This window comes from Hemiscyllium ocellatum, chromosome 1 (genome assembly GCF_020745735.1).
Source record: "Hemiscyllium ocellatum isolate sHemOce1 chromosome 1, sHemOce1.pat.X.cur, whole genome shotgun sequence".
NCBI classification, from domain to species: domain Eukaryota; kingdom Metazoa; phylum Chordata; class Chondrichthyes; order Orectolobiformes; family Hemiscylliidae; genus Hemiscyllium; species Hemiscyllium ocellatum.
Window position 1 is genome coordinate 134,566,056 of NC_083401.1, and position 25,314 is coordinate 134,591,369.

General features: G+C 39.0%; 1 protein-coding gene across 1 annotated transcript in view; it reads left to right on the forward strand.

Annotated features, from left to right (window-relative positions):
* Positions 1–25,314, forward strand: part of antxr2a (ANTXR cell adhesion molecule 2a) — a 225,198-nt gene that overhangs the window by 133,975 nt on the left and 65,909 nt on the right. The gene's annotated exons all lie outside the window — the stretch shown is intronic.

A 25,314-nucleotide genomic window follows, 5' to 3' on the forward strand; every position in this document is an offset into this window, starting at 1 on the left:
AAATGTTAAAATTAAGATTGATTGGTTTTTATACATTAAAGAGACAAAATATGGATCATAGTCTCATTGAATAATGGAACAGGTTCAAGGATCTAAATGGCCTATTGCTATTTTGGTGATCCTAACTGCTCCATTGTGTTGCAGCTGCCTTGAAATATCTTTGCTGTTATGTGTTGGAAAAGTGGGAGATAAGAAATGTTTAGAATATACTTATAATTATACATTAACTGCAGAACAGTGATTCATTTTAGATTTCTTGTGCTCATTCAAATCACTTTGCTTGTAAGTAGGTTGCTTGAAATCACATGTTAAATATAAATGTTTTAATTGATTTGGAGGAGCCAGTGTTGGACTGGGGTGGAGAAAGTTAAAAATCACACGGAGTCCAGAACTAAAGGGCATGGATTTTTTTCTGTGCTGTACATCTCTGATTCTGTGATCAGGTTGTAGTCCAACAGGTTTATTTGGAGGTACAGGAGGTGTTGTGTGATTTTTAACTTTGTTTTAATTGAAACTGCGTGAATAGAAGACATAAACAAGTCAAATGAACAACTTGTGAGGAGATGTTTTCCTGAAAATCCTGTTAGTAGAAGCCATTTCAAGCTATTCTGGGCTCTCTAGAAGGATGGACTGATTCTATTGCAGTTCATGGAGCTCCAATTAAAATGTGTGGAAGTCAGGATGAATCTTATGGGGTTTAATGTCAAGGCAAACTGTCATGGTTATCACCTGCTCGTATTTCAGCTACCTTCTGTCGACACAGTATTGGGCAGTTTGGGATACACTGGTCACCCATGTAATTCATTGGCAACTTAATATAAAATATAGGTCAATAGAGATGCAATAGTTTATTTCAAAATATACAGATTGAGCAAGAAACATTCTAAAGGGTGGACCCAGTATAGTTGGATAACTAGAATTGTTAAAGGTAGTATTAAGTTAAACAAAAAAAATTATAGCTGTACAAAGGTGGGTGACAGGACAGAAACATGGACAGAATAGAACAGATAACAAAGAAAGACCGGAAATTTATAAGCACGGAAAAATGAGAGTTAATTGAGAAAGCTGGGCAGAAATATGAAAGCAGATAAGTAAGAGTTTCTATAAATAATTACGGGAAAATGTTAACAAAGTGAGCATTAGTCTGATGGAAAGTGAAAGAATTAAAAATGAAAAATAACAACTGTCAGAAGAATTGAACAGATATTTTGCATCAGTTTTCATTGTCAAGGATACAATTAACATTCTAGAAACAGTAATAAATCAAGAAATGGAAAGATGGGAGGAAATCAGGAAAACTGCAACCACCAAAGAAGTCGTAGAGAGTAAATTGTTGGAGATGCAGGCTGACAAATACTCAGGTCCTGGTGAACTTCATTATTCGGTCTTAAAAGAAGTGGTTAGTGAGATTGTTGATGCTTCTTTTTTAACTTCCAAAACACTTTTGATTCAAGGAAGATCCTGTTGGACATTCAGCAAATTCACTTATCCAAAAAGAGAGGGAGACATAAATTAGAAAACTGCAGACCAGTTAGCTTATCCTCAGGCATAGGGAACGTTTCAGAATCTCTTATTAAAAAAGTTATAATAGGGCACTTAGACAAATTTAAGGTAATCAGGCACAATGAGAAAAAAAACATGTTTGACCAATCTATTGGAGTCCTTTGAGGATGTAGCATATGTCATGTGGATGCAATCTACTTGGATTTCCAGACAGCATTTGATAAGATACCACATGAAAGTCTATTGTGGAAAATAGAAGTTATGTTGTTGAGGCTAGCAGATTGGCATGCATCAAAGACTGGCTGACCAACAGGAAGCAGAAAGTAGGTGTACATGGGTCTTTCTCGGGTTGGTGAGTTGTAATGAGTGTTGTGGCACAAGGCTCAGTTTATAATTTATAGTAATGATTTGAGGAAGGGACACAGCTGTGGTTGCTAGATTTGCTGATGGTACAGAGATAGATCAGAATATGGGTTTTGAAGAGGATATGAGGAGGTTTTTGAATTATATAGGTGGGCAAAAATCTAGCAGTGGAGTAGAATGTGGGGTGTGGAATTGGCCATTTTGCCTGCAAGAATAAAAATGAAGCATATTATCCAACTGGTGAGAGATTACAGAGCTTTGTGATGCAGATGGATCTGGGCATCCTCCGACCTGAATCATAAAAAGGTTTGTAAGTATTATAGTGCATATTTAGGAAAGCTGAAAGAATGTCATCATTTATTGTGAGGGGAATTAAATCCAAAAGCGTGGAGTCATAGTTAATTTATATGGGACACTGGTAAGACTATATTTGGAATATGTGGACAATATTCGTAACCTTATTTAAGGAAGGATTAAAATGCAATGGAGGTACTTCACAGAAGGGTTGGTATACTAATACTTGGATTGGGAGGTTTGGCTTATGAGGAAAGATTGAACAGGCTAGACTGATGGAGTATAGAAGAATAAAAAATGACTTAATTGAAGCATACAAGGGGTCTTGACATGCATTTGTGGTAAGGATGGAGAAGATGACTAGATAATGAGAATTCTGTTCACAAGAGATTGAGAATCTTTGGAACGCTGCCTCAATGTAAGTAAAGTTTTGAATATTTAAGGCAGAGGTAGTGAGATTCATAATAAGCAAGGAGTTGAAAGATTTTCAGGGCTAGATGACTGTAACAATACTATCGTTTTAAGTAGTATATTTTGTCTTGTTTATGTATTGAAGCTAAGTTGAGACACCGGTATTGAACAATTTGCAGTAAACAGCTTATGAGGCCTTGCAGTTTTGTTTTTAAAGATGGAATAACAGAAGCAGGCTGAACAGGTGGCGTCAAAGTCTCACAGAATTAGGGTTTTTAGTTTTAGCTTTCAGCATTTGCTGGGGTCTTGAAGCTGGATGTGGAAGGTCTTAATCATCTCTCTGTTACAGCTAAAAGCTGGGGTTCTCTTCCTGCTGCTAGAATTGCATGTGAGGCAATCTGTTTTACTGAATTTGCCTTTGCCAAGGATGTGTTTATTGGATGTTACTAAATTGGAACAGTTAATTAGTAGTAGTTAATATATGTACACTTTTGTTAAGCATTTCAATAGAGTTACTGTTAAGCCAATTCTTTTTATTTTGTCTGCATTTTAACTGTCATGTAAAATTAAGGTGTGTTCTGTTTAAAGTTGAGTAATTTGACCAATTAGATTGCATCTGGTACGCAGCACCTTACACTTACCTTTAAAATAAGGAAACCTTAGTGTCTACACTATCTTCTATATTTTAGGGGGTTTGGTCTAGTCCATAACTAATGAGAATATGGAATAATCAGATCAACCTTGATCTTACTGAATTTTTCAGAGTCAGCTAGTTTCTGAACAGCCCTCACTGTCAATGAATTGTTTTTTATAATGTTAAACTTTTTGCTGAAAGGAAAATCAACATTGGTGCTGATTTTCTGATGGTTTGATTGTTGTTATTCAGGTATAGGTGGAAGTTACATATCAGGGGTTTGTGGAATCCCCATTGGAACAGGCTCCGAAGGAATTGACTGGGAAATGGAAAATTCTGCTGGGCAATTTCTTTCCCTCAACATCTCCAATTTCTTCCGAGTTCTAGAGATAGTTTTGTAGCATAAACTACAGCAACTCTCATTTAAATAGCATCTAACCTAATAGAATATCCCTAGATACTTCTCTGGAACGTTCTAGGACAGAACATTGTGGCACTAAGCCAAATCTGGCAAGATGTCCAAACACTTGAAGTCGGTTTTAAGGAACACTTTCAAGTGGGAAAGTGATCTGGAGAGTTGGATAGGTGCTCCTTGGATGCTGCCTGAACTGCTGTGCTCTTCCAGCACCACTAATCCAGAGTAACGAGAGAATTCCAGAGTGAAGGGACTGTCAACTGAAGGCACAGCCATTGGTGCAGGAAAACAAATCACAAATACCCATGAGGCCAAAATTGGAGGGTGAAGATATTTTGGAAGATTACAGAGATTGGGTGGGATGAGGCAATGAAGGGTTTTGAAACCAATGTTAAAATCATGGCATTGTTTGACTGTGGGTCGGAGAGCGCAGGGTTGATAGAGGAACTGGGTAAAAACAATGACTGCAGATGCTGGAAGCCAGATTCTGGATTAGTGGTGCTGGAAGAGCACAGCAGTTCAGGCAGCATCCAAGGAGCAACGAAATCGACGTTTCAGGAAAAGCCCTTCATCAGGAATAAAGGCAGAGAGCCTGAAGCGTGGAGAGATAAGCTAGAGGAGGGTGGGGGTGGGGAGAAAGTAGCACAGAGTACAATAGGTGAGTGAGGGAGGGGCTGAAGGTGATAGGTCAGGGAGGAGAGAGTGGAGTGGATAGCTGGAAAAGGAGCTGGGAAGGTAGGGCAAGTCTGGACAAGTCATGAGGACAGTGCTGAGCTGGAAGTTTGGAACTAGGGAGAGGTGGGGGAAGGGGAAATGAGGAAACTGTTGAAGTCCACATTGATGCCCTGGGGTTGAAGTGTTCTGAGGTGGAAGATGAGGCATTCTTCCTCCAGGCGTCTGGTGGTGAGGGAGTGGCAGTGAAGGAGGCCCAGTGTCCTCGGCAGAGTGGGAGGGGGAGTTGAAATGTTGGGCCACAGGGCGGTGTGGTTGATTGGTGTGGGTGTCCCAGAGGTGTTCCCTAAAGCGCTCTGCTAGGAGGTGCCCACTCTCCCCAATGTAGAGGAGATCACATTGGGAGCAATGGATACAAATAAATGATATTAGTGGATGTGCAGGTAAAACTTTGATGGATGTGGAAAGCTCCCTTAGGGCCTTGGATAGAGGTGGAGGAGGAGGTGTGGGCACAGGTTTTACAGTTCCTGCGGTGGCAGGGGAAGGTGCCAGGATGGGAGGGTGGGTTGTGGGGGGGGCATGGACCTGACCAGGTAGTCATGGAGGGAGCGGTCTTTGCGGAAGGCGGAGAGGGGTGGGGAGGGAAGTATATCCCTGGTGGTGGGGTCTTTTTGGCGGAAATGTCGGCGGATGATTTGGTTTATACGAAGGTCATTAGGGTGGAAGGTGAGCACCAGGGGCGTTCTGTCCTTGTTATGGTTGGAGGGGTGGGGTCTGAGGGCGGAGGTGCGGGATGTGGACGAGATGTGTTGGAGGGCATCTTTAACCACGTGGGAAGGGAAATTGCGGTCTCTAAAGAAGGACGCCATCTGGTTTGTTCTGTGGTGGAACTGGTCCTCCTGGGAGCAGATATGGTGGAATTGGGAATACGGGATGGCATTTTTGCAAGAGGTAGGGTGGGAAGAGGTGTAATCCAGGTAGCTGTGGAAGTCGGTGGATTTGTAAAAAATGTCAGTGTCAATTCGGTCGTCATTAATGGAGATGGAGAGGTCCAGGAAGGGGAGGGAGGTGTCAGAGATGGTCCAGGTAAATTTAAGGTCAGGGTGGAATGTGTTGGTGAAGTTGATGAATTGCTCAACCTCCTCGCGGGAGCATGAGGTGGTGCCAATGCAGTTGTCAGTGTAGCGGAGGAAAAGGTGGGGAGTGGTGCCGGTGTAATTACGGAAGATCAATTGTTCTACATAGCCAACAAAGAGACGTATGGGGCCCATACGTGTGCCCATGGCTACCCCTTTGGTCTGGAGGAAGTTGGAGGATTTGTAGGAGAAATTGTTAAGGGTGAGGACCAGTTCGGCCAAACGAATGAGAGTGTTGGTGGAAGGGTACTGTTGGGGACGTCTGGAGAGGAAAAAACGGAGGGCTTGGAGGCCTTGGTCATGGCGGATGGAAGTGTAGAGGGATGGAGGTGTAGCATTTGGTGCAACTTAAAACGAAGGCAGCAGACGTTCGGATGACCTCTGTGTATAAAGCATGGAGTTCTTAGGCAAGCCAGCATTATATTGCAATAGTTAAATCTCAAGCTAACAGGAGCGCGAATGATGGTCTCAGTAACAGATGAGCTGACACAGGGTCAACTTCGTTGATGTTACGTAAATAGAAGCAACTAGTCCTGACAATGGCTGAAAACAAAATCAGAAACTCATCTTGTAAAATAATGTGAAACTGTAAAATGTGACACCAAAGTTGCGACAGACTGGAATAATACAACAAACTACAGGTGTTGGAAATCTGGAACAAAAACCAAAATCTCTGGTGAAACTCAGTAGGTCTGGCAGCCTCTGTGGAGAGAAAGCAGAGTTATCATTTCGAGTTCTGTTCTGAGAAAGGGTCTCTGCTTTCTTGCCACAGATGCTGCCAGATCTTTTGAGCTTCTTCAGTGATTTCTGTTTTTTGTTGCAAAAGATTGGTTTGATCTCCAGATAGAGAGGTGAGGTTGGAGTGGGGACTATAAGCAATAGTTTCAGTCTTCCTAGTCTTTAATTGGAAGAATTTCCAGTACTGGATATAGCACAGATGGTCTGATAATTTATAAAACAAGTTTATTCCTTGTTTAAACATCAGTAGTAAGGGGCTGACATTGTTGAATTTTAGGGAAAGACTTGTCAAGAGCACAGAAGGGAGAAATATTTCTCTACCACTTCATTTATTTTAAGTTTCTCATATTGTATTAAAGTAAAAGATTAAATTGACTGAAGCATATATTGAATACAAAAAAATGTCTTCAGAGATTGCATCTTCCTAACTTAAAATAATCTTTTCTGTTTTGTTTTAAAAATAGTACATGGGGTGATTTTTTTTAAAATTATGTTTTTATCTGTAGGAAAGCTTAAATACTAACTGTGCCAGAGACTTTCTGCCTTAAACATTCGAGCTACGTGAATTGGGTCATTTCCTGAGACGTTTAATTTTGGCATTTGGCCTAAATTTAAAAAGGTCTGCAGTAAGCTTGGCATTGTTTCTGTTTAGTGATACAAGTTTTGTTAGTATCATGGTGACATGAGTGAGTAAAACCAGCCTAATGTTTTCAAGTTTAATCATATTCTTAAATTATTTTAAAAATGAAAATATAACTTATCAACCTGATGATTTTCATGGATCATCCAGTTATATCTATCTAAAGAATAATTCTTCACTACTGTTACTACAAAATAAACTCTTCCTATCGGTCCCATTCATAGCAATAATACTTATTGACTGCTAGTATTTGCACATGACCAGCCCAGTTATATTAAATTTTCTCCCTTTTTTTTCAAATGATAATTGGGTTGTGCCTTACATTGCTCCATATTGTCTGTGGAAAATCTGCTTGCCAGATTGTAGTGTTTTCTGTTGGAGTCATTTATGCCACAACACTGTTGGAAGTAAAAACAAAGTGTCATAAGAGTGCTGGCAAACATGAATTTAATGGAAAAATGCAATTTCACTTTTGACTAGTAAGCCTGAAGAACTATAACATACCTTTTTATATCATATTGGGGACAGGTTAAGCTCGCTATTGATTGGTTGGATAACGTAGGATCCTATTGAAAATGAATGTAAGAAATTGCACTTGCTTTTTTACCCCTTGTGCATGTTAGGTAAAGCATCTCTCCAAGTGCTGTTGTTGATTCTAAATGACATAGGAGAATGGGCAATAAAGATGATAGTGACATAGGACCTGAAGGGATATTTTATTGCGTGACCAGTATTCCTTTTAATAAAAGATCTCCTATTAGCATATTTTCATCCCCCCAGTAATTTATGAGATTGGGTAGTAAATATTATTAAAATTTCCCAGTTTTAACCATTTCAGTTCTGAGGCTTTTAAGGAGCTAGCAAAGAATTAAGAGGCTCTATCAAGACAAGATAATGACGTGAGTCTTATTGATATTTTCTCCACATTTTCTCAAATGGCTACAGTAATATAATGTTTAGTTTTTTTGTGCATTTATGTCACAATGTTAGTAGAATCAGGAAGTTTTTGAAAATTGTTGGTGTCAAGGGCAAGAGAGTCCTTTCTACTTTGGAGGAATAAATTATAATCACAAATTATCAAAAGGTCATCTTTATCTGAAAACAAAATAGTTCAGGTATGACGTTCTAAGTTGCTATGCCATGAGAAAAGTACTGGTATTTAAAGTTTCCTTCTGATCAACCTAAGAATAATAGCCACTGCACTTCTCTTATTCCGAAGTGACACTGGATTCTGTTTCAAAATGGAAAGGCAACAAGACCTTTTAACTCAGCAGCCAGTGCACGCACATCTCTTGAGAATCATTTAATCATTGAGTTTAGTTGTTCCAATAGAATTTTCACAATTCTAATTGCTTGATTCAACAGACTAGCAAGTATATTTATTTTAAGAGCTGTAAGGTACAGTGTGTTTGTTTGTTATTTCCGAGGATCAATGCATATTGCATAAATCTGTATGTGGGATTGGTGTCTTTAGATATGAGAATAAGTAATACTAGGAAAACTGTTTTGTTTCAGTTGTGATCTGAATCCTCGTAAGCAAAAAAGACTCCTGTCACATGGAGCAGCTGGTTTCAAAAATGCTCTTGTCGTACTCAGAGGGCCAGTGTTTCTGATTTTAAGAAGTATTCACGATAGGATTCACTCTTTGATGTTGTAATTGAAGTTTAGGCATGATGTATCAAAGCAAGAAAAGCTTTTCAATGCCAACAACTAATGCATGGTGGAACCACTTTGGGCGCACACAGAGTGAATGCAGAAGCTTTGATTCTAGAAGTAAATCCTCGGAGAGGGTAACAAGTCATGAATTTTTCAGCAAATGGTCTGTAAGGTTACAAGTGCCAGTACAGGTGTAAGTACGCAGGTTGTTGCAGACATCTGTTAGGACGGGAGGCAGTGGTACTCAGCAGCCTGCAGCAAGGATGCTAGAGTGTCAGCAGATGCAGTTGACTGTGGCAGAACAGTTTTGGTCTCACATAAGCTGCCTGAGGGGCTTAAACACCAAAGGTAGAGCAGGGTAGGACACAGCTGTGCTCCTGAACTGGCCCCAGGCACAAATAAAGAGATCTAATACATTTTGACTCTGTTGTGAGGGGAGCTATGGGAAGTCGGGCCACTTCAGAGCTAACTTAGCGCAGCAACATCTGCCACAAAGTTTCAAGGGGAGCGGCTGGGGAGAGCAGGTAGCTAAGGTAGTCCCTGAGTAAATAGTCTTTGTTTAGTCATGCATTCTTCTAAAGACTTGTGTCTTGTTGATGTACACAGCAGGATTCTGTTTTGTTGTTGAGCTAATGTTTTCTGATTATAGGAGCAATATAGTCTGTAAATGATATTTTACACATTTTCTTTGAGAAAGAAAATGGAGCAACTTCAGGAGATACCGTTTTAAATGAAGTCTTGTTTACACTTTTGTTCCAGCTATTATTTAAGCTTTGATTTTCTATTCTTACCCTGACTTAAACATGCTTCACACGTTTTTTATGGAAAAACTTTGACAACAGTTTGCTGAACTATATTTTCTAGTTCCCACTGCCCCTCTGGGACAGTGATACATGATCACTGTTGCAATTTCTCATGTTTTGATTTAAAAGTATTTACGTAAAGGTTCTTTCACGCACCACCAGCTATTCTACAATGGCAGGGAATTATGTTGTCATTTTGCTGAATGTGCAATTTCAGGAATAATTATACAATATCGAGAAAATAATGAAGAAAATGTACAAGAATCTTTTTTCTTGTGATATAAGCAAAATTTTCAAGGGAGGAATCTTGTCATTTGTCTGATAAGAGTAGCTTTTAATTGGGTTTCTCATAGCTACAGCCAAACCTGCCAGAAATTGATAACCGATTCTGTCCTTCACTTGCACCCTGATCATAGCTCCTGAAAATGACAGAACCTTGTGGCTCTGATCCTACTCTCTCACATCCCAGTAAAAACAATGCTACACACATCTAGCTTAAAAGTAAATGACTAAATAAACAAAGAAGAGGTTGCATCTTTCACCTTTGTTCAAAGATTCCTGTTGAAGTGTGTATGGTGCTGTACTTAATGACCTGCAGATCAATGTCGTATCTTACTTTTGTCTGATTGATGGAAACAGCTTCCAGAAATGTGCCAAAAAAGGGCTGGAATTTGCTGAGAGTGAAAAGGTTAAAAAAAACTGTGAAGCAATGGAGAAGGAATCTGAAGAACTCTGTTATGGAATAGCTTGAGCATTCTATTTAGTTACATATTGTGCAAAAGTTCTGGGAAGCCCTACGCCCATCTTGCAGAACACTGTACAGGCTAAATGTGAAACGGCCACATGCAGAAAACCCTTTATTATAAAGGGTGTTGCTGATGGCCTGGATTCAACATGGGTAGTTCTGGCCAATTGGCTGCAGAGACTAGTTTGCCGAATGTTTTATTGTGTGCAATAAACTTGATTGAAAATGAAAGAGGGTATTCTAACCAGGCATCCGATACAACAAAATGCACTCAAATTGTGCTCAGAGTTTATTACAGTAATAAATTAATAAAGGCAAGATATTCTGATACAAAACACCTGAGAAAATGGGGCAGGAACTGACCAACAGATGGCCCTGGAAATTAGAAGTGGGCCTGCAAATTTGGGTTGGCTGCTGCAATATCTGGCTCCTTCTTTTGAATAAAGCACAGCCCTTACCACTTGGCACCTCCAAAGGAAGATGCAAAAGAGGGAGGGGCAGTCTTCCACTTTCCTTCAAAGTTACCGTAGGTGCTAGACAGAGATGAGGAGATTAATTTTTTTTCTCTCGCTGCGGGTTATGCAACTTTGGATTGTGCCTCAGAATGCAATTGAAGCAGGTCAATGAATATTTTTGAGTTGGGTGTAGGTAGACTCTTGTTAGTCAGGGTAATCAGAGGTTGTTTTGGCTAGATGGGAATGTGGAATTCACAACATAAACAGCTCAGCCATGATCTTACTGAAAGGCACAGGCTTGAAGGGTCTAATGAGGTTGTACAGGACATTGGTGAGGCCTCTTCAGGAATACTGTGTCCAGTTCTGGTCGACCCTGGAGCGAATTCAGAAGAGATTTATTCTGATGTTGCCAGGAATGGAAGGTTTCAGTTATAATGGAAGTCTGGAAAAGCTGGGACCTTTTTCACAGGAGCATAGGAATTTGAGAAGTAACCATACAGAAGTTTATAAAATCATGAGGGGTGTAAATAGGGTTAATGATAGCTGTCTTTCCCTAGAATGGGGGATTTCAAGACTATGGGGCACACTTTTAAGATGAGGAGAGAGAGATTTTAAAAAAAGACATGAGAGGCATTGTTTTTACACACAGGGTGGTTCCCGTGTGGGATGAACTCCCTGAGGAAGTGGTGGATTGTGATCAGTTGCAACTTTTATAATACATTTCAATAAGTACATGAACAGAAAAGCTTTGGAGTGGTATGGGCCAGAAGCAGGCAGGTGGGATTCATTTAGATTGGGATTATTCTTTGGCATGGACTGGTTGGACTGAAGGGTTCGTTTCTGTGCTATATGACTGTGTGACTTCCTTCTGCTCCTAAATAATATGTGCATAGGGACCATCCAAATCCTCAGGGTTCTGAGTGGCCTATCTGGGAATGAATTCCCCCTGTGATCGCTACTTCACATCATTATTGCTCCTCAATTTCCTTTCAATTCATCTCTTGGCCAAACTCCTGAAATGAAGCTACTGCCAAAAATCTGAAGGACTCTATAACAACACTTCCAGTAACACATCGTGAATTGAACTATTCACACTTGTGCATTCTCTTACTTGCATGTCTGTCTTACATGTGTTTTTGCTTCCACTCAAAGTGACCTCAGTGCATGTGGCATCATTATTTCCGATTGCTGGCTTACACATGGCAGACTGCAGATGTTCTTGTAGATTGATGATATGGGGGCGAGGAATGTCATTTGCAAATGCATTCACTGCCCTTGACTGCTCTTGTGAAGTCATTGATGTTATGCTGGTACTGCAGCGAGATTCGCAAGGCCAGAGTCTGCTAATTGACCTCTCTTGCTACCTATCTATCCCCATTGTCTTTACTGTGTGTGCACTGAGGGCCTCCCAGGACCCACCTTCAGACTGCTTGGAAAGGCTTTGTGCAGAGCTAGCCCAGAGAGTCTGTTAACACTTGTCAAAAAAAAGTTTAAAAGTCAATCTGAAAACTTAAGTGAGGTTGTTCTTTATTAATGTCAACGCACGGAATGCAGTTGCCCAAAGGGAACTTGAACTAGCCTTTTGATGCAGGATTGAAGCTCAAATTAATGTTTACTAATTGTCTAAGTGTAATGTCAGTCAGCAAGTCTACTCTCCAGATTAAATCATTATTGGTCAATTTAAATATTAAAAATTAGCAATGATCCTCCCTGATCTGCACTGCAGTTGTTAGGTAGATTCACAAAATTTCTTCCCATTCAAGGCAATATTACTGGACAAGAATAATTAAAACCCTATTTATATTGGTGAACAATATTCTGTACGAAATGAAGTTTATTATAAGTTGGTCTTGATTGTAAAACTATTTGTTCTTGTGCATAAAACTTTCTATGTGTGAATATTTATGGTTCCTAAAAAAGATCACGAATTGAATCTGGTATTTTCAGAAGTTTTCATCCTGAGGGAATTGGAAGAATTGCACATTGTACATTTGAAATAAACTGAACGTTAGAATGGTTAGAGAAATTTCTTCAACAGATGCTTGAAATCAAGTCAAAACACAAATAAATTTGAAAGCATCAAGACCAAAATACAATCATTTCCAAGGACTATAGAGGTATTAATTTATTAGACTGTTCAGTAGAATTTGATTATAAATGTGATTAACATCTTGAAACCTAGGAGAATATTCCTCAATCTTTATTAAACATCCGTATGTGTTGTGACCCCCTATTAACAATTCATTTGAAGTAGACAATTATAACTTGTTCATAAAGATTCAAACATCATTGTGTTTCAAAATTCTGAACAAAATTTTAAGTCTTTTAGAAACCAGAAAGATACAAATCCAATATAAACACTGAAACCTATCTGTGTTACAAACATTCAGACAAGTAATGAGTGTAGGCCACTCAACCATTCAAGCCTGCTCCAATACTTAATAAACTAATCTGACTTTAACCTAAACCCTACGTTCCTGCGTCTCCCTGATAATCTTCCATCCCCTTAGTAATTCAGAATCTATCTACCTCTGTCTTAAAAATATTTAAAGATTCTGCATCCACTGTCTTTTGAGGAAACGAATGCCAAAAACAGTCAATGCCCTGAGGATAGAAAGTTTTTGTCATCTCTGTTTTCATTGGGTGACCCCTTATTTAAAACCATTTCTAGATTCTACCACAAGAGGAAATGTTCTTCCCGTATTTACTCGATTAGGTCCCCTCAAGATCGTCTGTGTTTCAAATAAGTCACTTCTGACTCTTTACAAACCTGTAAAGCCTTTCCTTAGAAGGCAGTCTGCTCAGTATAGGTGTTAGCTTTTTATAACTGCTTCATGTGCATTAATATTATTTTGTATGTACAATGACCAATACTGTACACATCACTTTAGGTGCAGTCTCAACAATGCCATAAGATTAGATTAGATTACTTACAGTTTGGAAACAGGCCCTTCGGCCCAACAAGTCCACACCGACCCGCCGAAGCGCAACCCACCCATACCCCTACATTTACCCCTTACCTAACACTACGGGCAATTTATCGTGACCAATTCACCTGACCCGCACATCTTTGGATTGTGGGAGGAAACCGGAGCACCCGGAGAAATCCACGCAGACACAGGGAGAACGTGCAAACTCCACACAGTCAATCGCCTGAGGCAGGAATTGAACCCGGGTCTCTGGCGCTGTGAGGCAACAGTGCTAACCACTGTGCCATCGTGCCGCCCATGCCGTAAAGCATAACGGCATTCAGTTTCCTTTGCAACAAAGCATGAATTCTTTTAGCTTTCCTGATTACTTGCTGTACATGCATTTTAATCTTCTGCACTAGGTCATTCAGAACTCTCTGCATCTCAGAGCTCTGCAACCTCTCTCCAATCAGACTATATGCTCCTTTTACTTACTTTCTGCCAAAATGGACTATTTCATTGGCTTTTTATAAGTTGAACATCAAAATTCTTATATCTATTGGAATATTGACTAATAGTTACGCTCCACTCTATTGTGTGCAAGGCACTGAAGAGCATCTTCTTCATTCATATAATCATTGTTACACATGCTATTGATCTTGACCAGGAGCTACTCTACTCAAAGTTACTGAACAAAATCTATGTTAATGATATAATTGTTGTAGTTTTCCAGTATAATATTGATTGAGTTTTACAATGTTGAGCATGAAAAGATTACAAGTAAAGGATTCTTGACCCACTAAGTAGATTTTCACTTTTGGCTAGGGATATATTGATTGATGACTTTGATCAATAAAAGTTTTAAGTTTCCATCAGTGTTCTCCCAAATGTTTGCTGTAACTTTGGTTTAAAATCTGCAGAATTGCTGGTGAATGATGCATTTCTCCACATTTGCAGTGGATCTTAGGCTGCAATTATGACAGGCAGCTGGGAGAACAGTGTTGACATATAATCGAAAGGTGGGGTTTAGATCAGAGTGGAGCTGAAAAAAGCACAGCAGGTCAGGCAGCATCTGAGGAGCACGAAAATCAACGTTTTGGGCAAAAGCCCTTCATCGGGAATAGAGGCAGGAAGCCTCCTGAGTGGAGAGATAAATGGGGGGAGGGGCTGGGGAAAAGATAGCAAAAAGTACAATAGATGAATGGGGGTGGGGATGGAGGTGATAGGTCAGAGAGGAGAGTGGGGGAAGGTAGCAAAGAGTACCTGAGGGTTGCAGTGAGAGAGAGACTCACTGAGATTCTTGTGGAGAGAGGAGGAGAACTTCTCCAAGGTTAAAACTCTAGTTTCCAGCATCTGCAGTCCTCACTTTTGCCTATATAATCGAAAGGTGCTTGGCCTCAGACAGAAATGGAGTCAGTGCAATTTAAAAAAAAAACAATTTTGCAAAGCTGAGCTATGGAATTCATTTCAGTTGATAATGTGAAGGGGACTTGATTTTTTTGTTGCAAGCGTATCACAAATAATATACCAAGTATTCAATTCTATCATTTGAACGAACTGTACATTAAATTTCTTATTGATTAAAACCAGAAAGCATATCGTTCATCTTCTATATGGCCCTTCAACTGAAATTTGTTGAGGTTAATTATTAACAATATTAAGGATACTTTTTCTGGTGGCTGTTGAAGCTGCACTACTAAGTTCATTTTATATAAAACGTTTAGTTGTTATTACAGATGGACCGACAGGCCATCTGTCGAGATTGGATTTGATCCAGTTCCTTTGTTTTTGTCTGTCGTGTACATCCACTTCATTATAAGACATCAAAGTTTTGACGAATCTAACTTCTGTAGGACCTGATTTGTACTATTGTCGCTCTGCATGTGTTAAATCTGGAACTGTTATTCTGAAGCGGGATTCTGGCATGCATTTGATTGTTTCATAGTTTTGCATTTATATCAAATCAACAGTGCTTCAAAATCAAAATACTTCTATATTAAGTTTTTAAAAAGGATGTTTATAAACATAGCTGAATGGTCAAATTGTTTAAGTAATGAGTTTGCCTATTCAGTATTTGAATTAAAGTAATTGACACATGTTTTTGACTGAAAATTCTGATATATTTATATCTGATTTTTAGGAAGTGTTATATTTCTAGAACTATAAATCATATGCCTATGAATTTGAGCAGTTAGGAAAACACAAATAAGGAAGAAGATCAAACATAAAAAAGAGAAATTGAACCAGTCAAGCCACTCAATGAATAATAGAAATATAGGCAACAAATCAGAACTCAATGGTTTTGTAAACTTAGAAATATCAATTGCTTCAAATATTCATCATCATTTTGGCTCTCAATTTTTCCTTGATCTGTCGACTACACACAGTTTTAATGAAGTACAATTTTGCACCTAATGGGTAAAGAGGTACATGCAAATACGGAACTGACCCATAAAATTGTCTGAATCCTCTAGCAACGTGTGCTTGAGCGTCCTTCAGTGTCTTGAAGTTTCAAAATGACTGTCTGTGGTCCAGGTTAAGCCACCTAACGGTTGTCTCTAGACTAATGTCACAGCAACTCCATGATTAATTTTTAATACTTACCAGGTTGGATTTGCCCAAAGTTCTGCCTGACAGATGACACATGCTGGCCTGTGTCTTTAACCCGCTACCCAACTACCGAATCCTTTTCCTAGCTTACTCTGATTTGCTGCAGTGATCCCAATCTGTGTCCAGCCTCATTGGCTGAGTGCAGATCTCGAGCTGTCATTTCAGCATTCCGAATGCTCTACAAGCGGGCAGCACACTCTGCAGAGCTGAAGTAGATTAGGAGAGGTGATGGGAAAAAAAAGACAATGACTCCCTTTTCGCAACAGCAGCTGCCATACTCAAGTAAGTTTTTAAAGATCTCATGGTTTTTAATGAATGGGAGTGAGTTTGTGAGTGGCTGAATAGATAAGGTGGGTAGGCAGTTGGGTGCCTGAGGTGGAATAGGTACTTAGATCACAGGGGTGGTACGGTGATCACATTGGGGGTTGTGGGGAGGGGTTTAGCTGAATTGAAAGGGCTAGTCAGTTTGTTGGTGCAGTGGGAAGAATTCAGTAGAGTAATCAGATAGCTTCCTGTCTTGAAGGGAAATAAAACTCTGTCTTTTTATTTTCTGTCCCACAAAACGTCATGCTCTTTTATGAATGTTTGTTAGGCTTTTCACCACATGGACCAAATAGATGGAGCATGTGAGACAATCACTTCTCCCTTTTAGACCTGAACATTTAAAACCCCTTGTACACCTCGCAAAGGATTGCAAAAACAGATGGGTGGTATGTACACTGATTTGCAAACCTCATTTTAAATGGGGCGGGTAGCCCTTGCGAGTCGCTAGCTGCCTGCTCTCCATGCAGGGAACTGAATATTAGAGGAAGGATGATTAGCAAAGACGCAAGGCAATGTTTATTTCTGACCATGCCTCACTATACCATCCAGCAGGGTGAATTTTATGGGCTCCCCTATCCATAGGATAATGGGGAAGGCTATCCACTGGACTTGCTGTATGTTAACTCAGCAGGCAGATCCTAATTTCTGGCCACTACTTGCTGGTATTTTCTAGGAGGTCAAATCCATCTCAGAAATGGGAATGCTCCTATGAAGCCAAAGACTGCTATTAATTTGTGATACCTTTCACAGAAATATATATAAAGGTAGTTCTTTTTTTCCTGAAGTGCTGAACATTAAAGGGAGTCGGTTAGCTTAATTGTCTGTAATGCAAAGTGATGCCAAAAATTCAGTCCCCACACTGGCTGAGGACACTATGAAGGTCCTGCCTTCTGAACCTCTTGTGAACTCTGGTGATCTTCTGGTTACATTCACCACCAGTTGTCCCTATCGTTAGAGAGACCAGCTGTATGAGCCTCTGGGGTTATGGTGACTTGACTTACTTAGTAACTTAATATACAAGCTTGGTAAGTGATTTATAGTATAGCATTTTTGGCATGGTTAAATGTTGTTGTCTATTTCAAATTATTTTGATGGATGCTTTAGGTATCTTTATTTATTTGAGAGAGAACTCCTAAGTAACAGCAGATATATTGGTATTCTCTGGATAAATTGGATCATTACTAAGATTTGGAAGGAGGTTCAAAGTCAATGACTTCAGTTTAAACCACAGACCAAAAAATCTTTCATCCGCGTACCCCATGTGACAGAGACACTGGTAGGGATAAGTGTATAAGTTAATTCATTTTCTTCAGTTCTATATTTCTTGCTCAAGATCATAATAACTCCAACCCTGGAGCAGGTGGAGTAGCCTGCTGTCTTGATGTTGTAGGTGCAGTCAGTGACACTGAATCCCACAGATATTGGGCAGCCTGCCTTTTTGATAGATTAGCACTGTATTTGAAAGGAATTACATTTTTTTGATAATCTTTACCCCACCATGGCATTTTTAAATCTTTGGATATTGCAAGAGACCAAAATATTAGCATTTAATGCTGTGTGTTTGGAAAAAAAAACTATATTGAAAACAGGGAGCGACAAGCTGTTTCTTGAACTTTATTTAATACAGGCCAGATGTATGTAGGTTATATGACATTGGTGACCTGCCAATTAGTTTTGTAACTGAAAGTGATGGGCTAGCATCAATGAAAATATTTCTATGGATGAATGAAAGTTATAATCATAGCCATCAGGTCTGTATGTGAGAGATGAAGATGCATGCTTGCAAAACTGTAAACTCCAATTCTCTGTCAGATGACCTGTGAACTCTGCTTTTATATCTGTTTTATGCACATTTAAAGTCTTAGGTTAGCATTCACTTATTCCAAACTTCTTCCACAACGCATTATCCTCTACCACTGGAATACAAGTATAATTGCAACGTGACATGTTTGCATCATCCTTTTTATTAAAAATATTTTTTAAAAATTAGAGGGACTTATATTTATTAGGTGACTTTTAAGATCATGACAAAGAGATCATGACAAAGAGGGTAGTTTAATGTATAGGCACTTCTACAGTGCAGGGAATGTGACCATTAATTGGTGCACAGCAAACTCTCAGAGACTGCAATGTGAAAGGGACCAGATGGTTTTTGGTAATTTTTGTTTGTAACTAAATATTGGTCAAGACACCAGGGAGATTCCCTACTCTTCTTTAGTATGGGATGTTTATATCCATTTGAGAGGGTAACCAGAGGTTTGGTTTAAACTTTCATTTGAAAAATGTCAACTTGACAGTGCAGTACTTTCTCAACTCTGGATTCTCAACTCCGACTCTGCAATTACAATATATTAACACACAGTAAACAGCGCAGAAACAAGCCATTCACCACAACTGCTCCATGCCAGTGTTTATACCCTACTTTGAACTTCTTCTATCATTCCTCATCAAACTGAATTAACATAATCCTCTAATTCTCAACTCCCTCATATGCATTTCTAGCTTCTCTTTAAATGTATGTATACTATTTACCTATAACAATCCTATGATAGATGGTTCCGCATTTTCTTTAGTTAAAAAAGTTTTTTTTAAAATCACCTATTTAATTTCTATGTGTCTATTTATATTTATCATTCCTGGTTTTGCTGCTTTCATCACTTCCTCTCTGGGTATCCCATATCATCTCAGATGCCAGTTTGCAGCCATTTCAGTAGGAATTGGGGAGAAAGCTCTCTGCTGATTGAAACATACCTTGCACAGTTATCTCAGCTCTGCTGCAGTTCCTCAGGAGAGTTTTGGATGTAGGTTTGTTCGCTGAGCTGCAAGGTTTATTTCCAGATGTTTTGTTACCGTACTAGGTCACATCTTCAGTGGGCCTCAGGCGAAGCAATGCAGAAAATTCCAGCTATTTATAATCTATATTATGATCTATTATTTCTATAAATAGAAAGCAGGACTTTTAAACATTGCTTCGCCTGAGGCCCACTGAAGATGTTACCTAGTAAGGTAACAAAAGCGTCTGGAAATAAATCCCGCAGCTCAGCGAGCAAACTTACACCCAAAACCTCAACCTGAGCTACAAATCTTCTCAAAACTCTTCAGGAGAGTGTCTTTGGCCTAACCAGCTTCAGCTGCTTCATCAATGACCTTCCCTCCATCATAAGGTTAGAAGTGGGAATGTTCACTGCTGAGCGTGTATTGTTCAGAATGATCCATGACTCGTCAGATGCTGAGGCAGGCCTTGTTCAAATGAAGCAAAACTTGAACAATGTCCAGGCTTAGGGTAAAAATTGGCACCTAACATTTTCATTAAACAACTGTCAGGCAATTGCTGTGTCGAGTTAGAGAGAATCTAACTATCGTCCCTTGATATTCAATGGCATTATGAACACTGATTTCCTCTACCCCCACTATAAGTATTCTGGAGGTTACCATTTGACCAGAAACTGAACTGGACTAGCCATAGAAATATTGTGGCAAAAGCGCACATCAGAGTCTAGGAAACTTGTAGTGAGTAATGCACTTCCTGATTCTCCAAGCCTGTCTACCATCTGCTTAGCACAAGTCAGGGCTGCGATGGAATATTCCCCACTTGCCTGAATGAATAGCTTCAACAAAACTCAAGAAGCTTGACACCATTCAGGACAAAGAAGCACTTGATTAACACCATATCTACAGACATACTTCCTTTAACACCAATGCACAGCAACAGCGGTGTGTACAACTCCCAAGATACAGTAGAAATTCATTCAAGCTCTTTAGACAGCACTATCTTCCAAACACATGGCCACTACTGTACCAAAGAACAAGAATAGGAGATACAAGGGAAAACCACTATATCTAAGCCACTCACCATCCTGACTTGAAACTTTATCATTGTTCCTTCAATGTCTCTGCACCAAAATCCTGGAATTCCCTCCTTATTGGTACTACATTAAACAGAGTGCAATAGTTGATAAAGGCAGTTCATTACCAACTTCTCAAGGGCACCTGGGCTCAGGCAACTCCCATTCTTGGAATAATTTAAAAGTTTCTGTCGACTGTACTAGAACCTTTAAAATTATGAAAAGATCTCAACCTGTAATTTTGCAGATTGGGACGATTCTTGTAAATCATTTTATCATCTTTTGGAGTACTCCATTTCCTTTTTGCAGTATGACTACCAGAACAGTAAACAGTACTGCAAATGTGCCATTAAAGTTTAATGAAAGCTTTGCATAACTTATTTACTTTTCTCATTATGAATCCCTTTGCTTGGTTTGTTTTCCTTCTAGCCTTAACAACCTGCATTGATTTTATATATGTGTATTTCCAAGCCCTGGTATTCTTTAACCCCAATCTTATTTTCTAAATTATATATAACTGCCATGCCTTCCATGCCTTTATCTATGTTAAAATTCATTTCCAGATTATTTTCCCATTCAGCAACTTTATTTCAGAATAATAGGAACATGAATAAATGCAAAGTAAATGACTTTGAAATGACAAGTAAAGTATTTCTATACTTTCCTAGTCTAAATGTAATTTGCCTTTAAAACCTGCCTCACCGATAAATGATACCTTGATTGTGACTCCTATGTATTTTGCCATGGTAACTTTGTTTATACGTATTACATATTGACCATATATGTGTAGTAAAATGAGTCAAGATGAGCTAATCATAGAGTCATGCAGCATGGAAACAGGCCCTTCAGTCCAACTTATCTGTGCTGACCAGGTATCCTAAACTGAACTAGTCCCATTTTCCTGAGTTTGACCTATATCCCTCTAAGTCGCGAATGTGGTGCTGGAAAAGCACAGCAGATTAGGCAGCATCCGAGGAGCAGAAGAATCGACGTTTCGGGCAAAAGCCCTTCATCAGGACAGGCTGAAGCCCTTCTTGATGAAGGATTTTTGCCCGAAATGTCGATTCTCCTGCTCCTCAGATGCTGCCTGATCTGCTGTGCTTTTCCAGTACCACACTCTCGACTCCGATCTCCAGCATCTGCGGTGCTCACTTTCCCCATATCCCTCTAAACCTTTCCTATACATGTATCTGTCTGTCTTTTAAATGTTGTAATTACTTCTACCACTTCTTCCAACAACTCACAGAATAGAGTTCATTGTCAGAAATTAAATGAATATCTATAATATTTCATATTTGCATTTTATGGAAGCCTAAACTTTTTTAAACCATGTATTGTACAACATAGCAATCAAATATGGACAGTGTTGGAAAGGAGAAGAACCTGTTATCCATCTATCTCATTCCACACAACCTTTTCCTCATTACAATCTCCATCCTACTCAAAGCACTTTCATTCTTCCAGGAGAATCATCAAACTCGACAAAAAGTGAAGCCAATTTGAGAAACCCAATTTGGAATATTCTTTTCCAACTCACTTAGTCAAGCAAGACTAGTCAGGAGATCATGCTGATTCTGATTAATGTCTTTCATATTCATTAATCTTTATCCTAGCAGGAAGGATTCAGTAAATATCCATCCAAATGAGGAGTAGACCATCTGTTCTAGAGATCCTCTGTTGGCTGGGAAAAGAAGTACTTCATAACATCTAACTGAGTTCCAACCCCCTTCAATGTTGATCTGGCCCTACCCTAAGTTATTTGAAAGTGATCTGGATTTTTAATCAGTTTTTGGAGACTGGCATAGGCTCCTGACCCCACACAGCTCACTTGCGGGGAATTTTCAAAAGGTGCATTTAATTAAAAGCCTGAGAGGGGTTTCACTAGCTGACCAGGGGCAGCAGACAGCCCTCTGATGCTGGAGGGCTGGGAGGAGGCCCCAGTACTCTGCGATCGCCAGCCTCACCACTGAGCTGGGAGATGTCAGTCTGGGGATGGAGACTATGTGGAATTAGGTTTTTAACACCCTGTGTTAAAAAGTCATAGTTGCCCTGACCAAGACCCTGAAGAGGTAACCCTTCTGGGGGGGACTGACCAGCAGCCATTGTTGTGACCCAGCCGCCATTATGGTTCACTTGGTTTAGTGCTATGTGGATTGCTCCTTATATGATCTGGTATCATCCACATTGTCAACTGACAATTCCAGTTGGTGCTGGATTGGGCTTTACTCGGCCTGTAATTCAAAACAGTTGGTTGCCTGCCAGACTTTCTGCTTCTGACCAGGATCCCAGACATACTTAAAAACTTGATCCTAACTATCTACAAAAACATAACTTCTGTTTTTAATCATCTTATAAACTGCCCTCTAATCAAACTGTCTGCATGTTTCTAAATGTAGAGTCCACCTCCTTTGTACCTATCTTGATAGCTAATATAAATTCAGCTAGGATTTAATCTGTTTTATTCTCCTGTGTACCACTTCCAAAATTTCTTTCGCCTGAACGTGAGGCAAACAACACTGAACACAGCATCCCATATTAGTCAAGACACTGTCCAAGGATAAAGGTCAAGGTTGTAGCCTGACTTGGTGGTACCTTGCTGCTAATGTTTCACACAGTATCATTCCAGCATCGATAAAGTGTGGCATTGGAAAAAGCACAGCAGGTCAGGCAGCATCCTAGAAGCAAGAGAGTCGATGTTGCGGGCTTCACCCTTCATCAGCCCAAAATGTCGACTCTCTTGCTCCTCAGATGCTGCCTAACCCACTGTGCTTTTTCGAGAGCCACACTTTATCAGCTCTGACTTCTCCAGCATCTGCAGTCCTCACTATCTCTCAGTATCATGTTATGCATTTACAATGAACAGAAAGCTTGTAGTTAAAAAGTAATTAACTATTGCTAAAACACTATAAGTTTCCTAGGTTACAAGTTAAAAGATTGTTGGAATCTCAAAAGTGGTGGATGTAATACAGAAAGGAAAAACAAGTAGATTTAGTTAATAATTTGGAGAATCTATTTTATAATATTTTACACAATTTTACGATATGAACACAACACAGAATTATATGTCCTTGATTAAACATCAGTAGTATCTTCCTAGCATACTTATTTTTCTGTTTTGAGGCATTTAGTTTGTGTGTATAATTCCTGTTGGTCCAGGGTTTGAGTCAGGGCCAAGTATGCAGATCATTAGTGTTCATCTTAGAGCCATGAAAGTGACCTGAATTTGACAAATTGAACACAAAAAATATTTTGTGCGTGCGCACGAGATGTAGCTTTTAAAGGAAGACTGATTATACAATTTCCTATATTATGCTGTTCTCCCTACTGTTTCATTATTCGTGTTGCAGTCTCATTAAAGCAGGAGCCTGGAAGATGGAAAGGCTGCCTACTCATAACAAGCGCCAGGCTGAGCGGTGAGTGGAAGCCTGACACTTTTATTCAGCTGGTGCTCTCTGAAAGGGATATGACAGCCTTAACTGTCCTTTGCACTCAAATTTATGAAATGCCCCCATTGCTCTTAAACAGATTAGTTCCTTTTACATTAACTCCCTGGTAAAAGTAGGGCAGATGTCTGAATGGCAGGTTGTAAATTTGATAATGTCTGCCACGTTAATCTGCAGGCTTTTTCAGGCATAGAAGGCAAAAGATAACAGGATTAAGTTTAGGAACCCTATCAGTCACAGGGCGGGATAGGGGGTGGGGAGATTGACTTTTGCCACTGATGTTAATTGATTGCCAAGAGGTTTTCATCAATGTTATTAATTAAGGTGCTGCTATCACTGTTCTACACATGTGGGCCTCAGAAGTTTTTTGTATAAGGAAAAAAGCTGTTTTAATTGCATTAGACTTTTGTTTTTCTAAAATGAAAAGTAAACTAGAACTTCACCTTATTATTCTTATACTCTGGTTTAGCTGGATGTATATTGCACCTGACATGTGGAATAGCCACTTTTGTGTGTATACCTCTATATGTAGAGGTTGATATACAAACATTCCTATCAAACTGAAAAAAAATCTTTCATGATATCATTGCATGAATGCCCATTTAATATGGTGCATTTATCTTTGCTATTTGCTTGCATTATTTTTCATTATTAAGGGTTGTGCATTAAATGTTTTGAGCTCAGGCTATTAAATGCTTTAATATGTGATAAATAATGCATAAATTATCCAGAAATTCTAATAAAATGTAACAGTTGCAGAAATTGGAAAAGGTGCAGCCTTTCTTTGATGTTATGGCAGTAGTTAATGAGATGCATAAATATGATCATAATTTTAAATTAACCCTTTGTACATTAGCCATTATCTCTTTGTTGGCTTTGACAATGTTTGTCACCATTTTGCATCATACTATTTCTATAAATTATGTATCAATACTAGAGATGACCAGAATGAATATATAGCATATTTTGGGGTGATCTATTAAACTTAAGCAACTGCACATTTTTGATAATGAGGAAAATATCAGTGTAGCTGTAAGCATTACAGTGAAATAAATTATAAGTATTATAAGCAATCATTAGTCACTGAAAGATAAAGTGCATTCATCCAGTAGATGATTTAACCATTTATTTAAGTATTACTTAAAACAATGATTGAAGTTAAAAACATTACTTCAGAAATGTCAAATAAATTCAAAAAAATGTTTCTTTTTTATTCTTAATTTGTGGTTTAATCTTTCTCGAACATTGTTAGCCTATGCACTGTGAGTCAGGATATTTAACCACTTTTTTATTGACCAATTATAGCTAGCTTCTGAATTATGTATCAGAATCAATCATTTTGTCTTCAGTTAACTGAACATTTGTGTGTCCACATACTGCCATCTGCAAATTAACCTGAACATACATGAGCGCTATTCTGCTTTAACCAGACTATTTTGTTTAGAATTTAATTGGATGCTGTTATTCATATTAATTCTGTCATTTCCTTTGAAACGAAAAAGCCAAATGGAGTAAACTAGTCACCAGAAGAGATGACAAACTAAATTAGCGGAGAGGCTTAATTATGCCTTGGTCATGTTTACTTTCCCATACAATGGTTATAGTTTTGTTTGAAAAAAATGTATTACACTGAGACAACTGAATCAAGCTTGGAAATTAGTTGAGGAAATCCCACCTCTCAGGTAAAAAATCGCACTTGGAATGAATATCTGCTCACT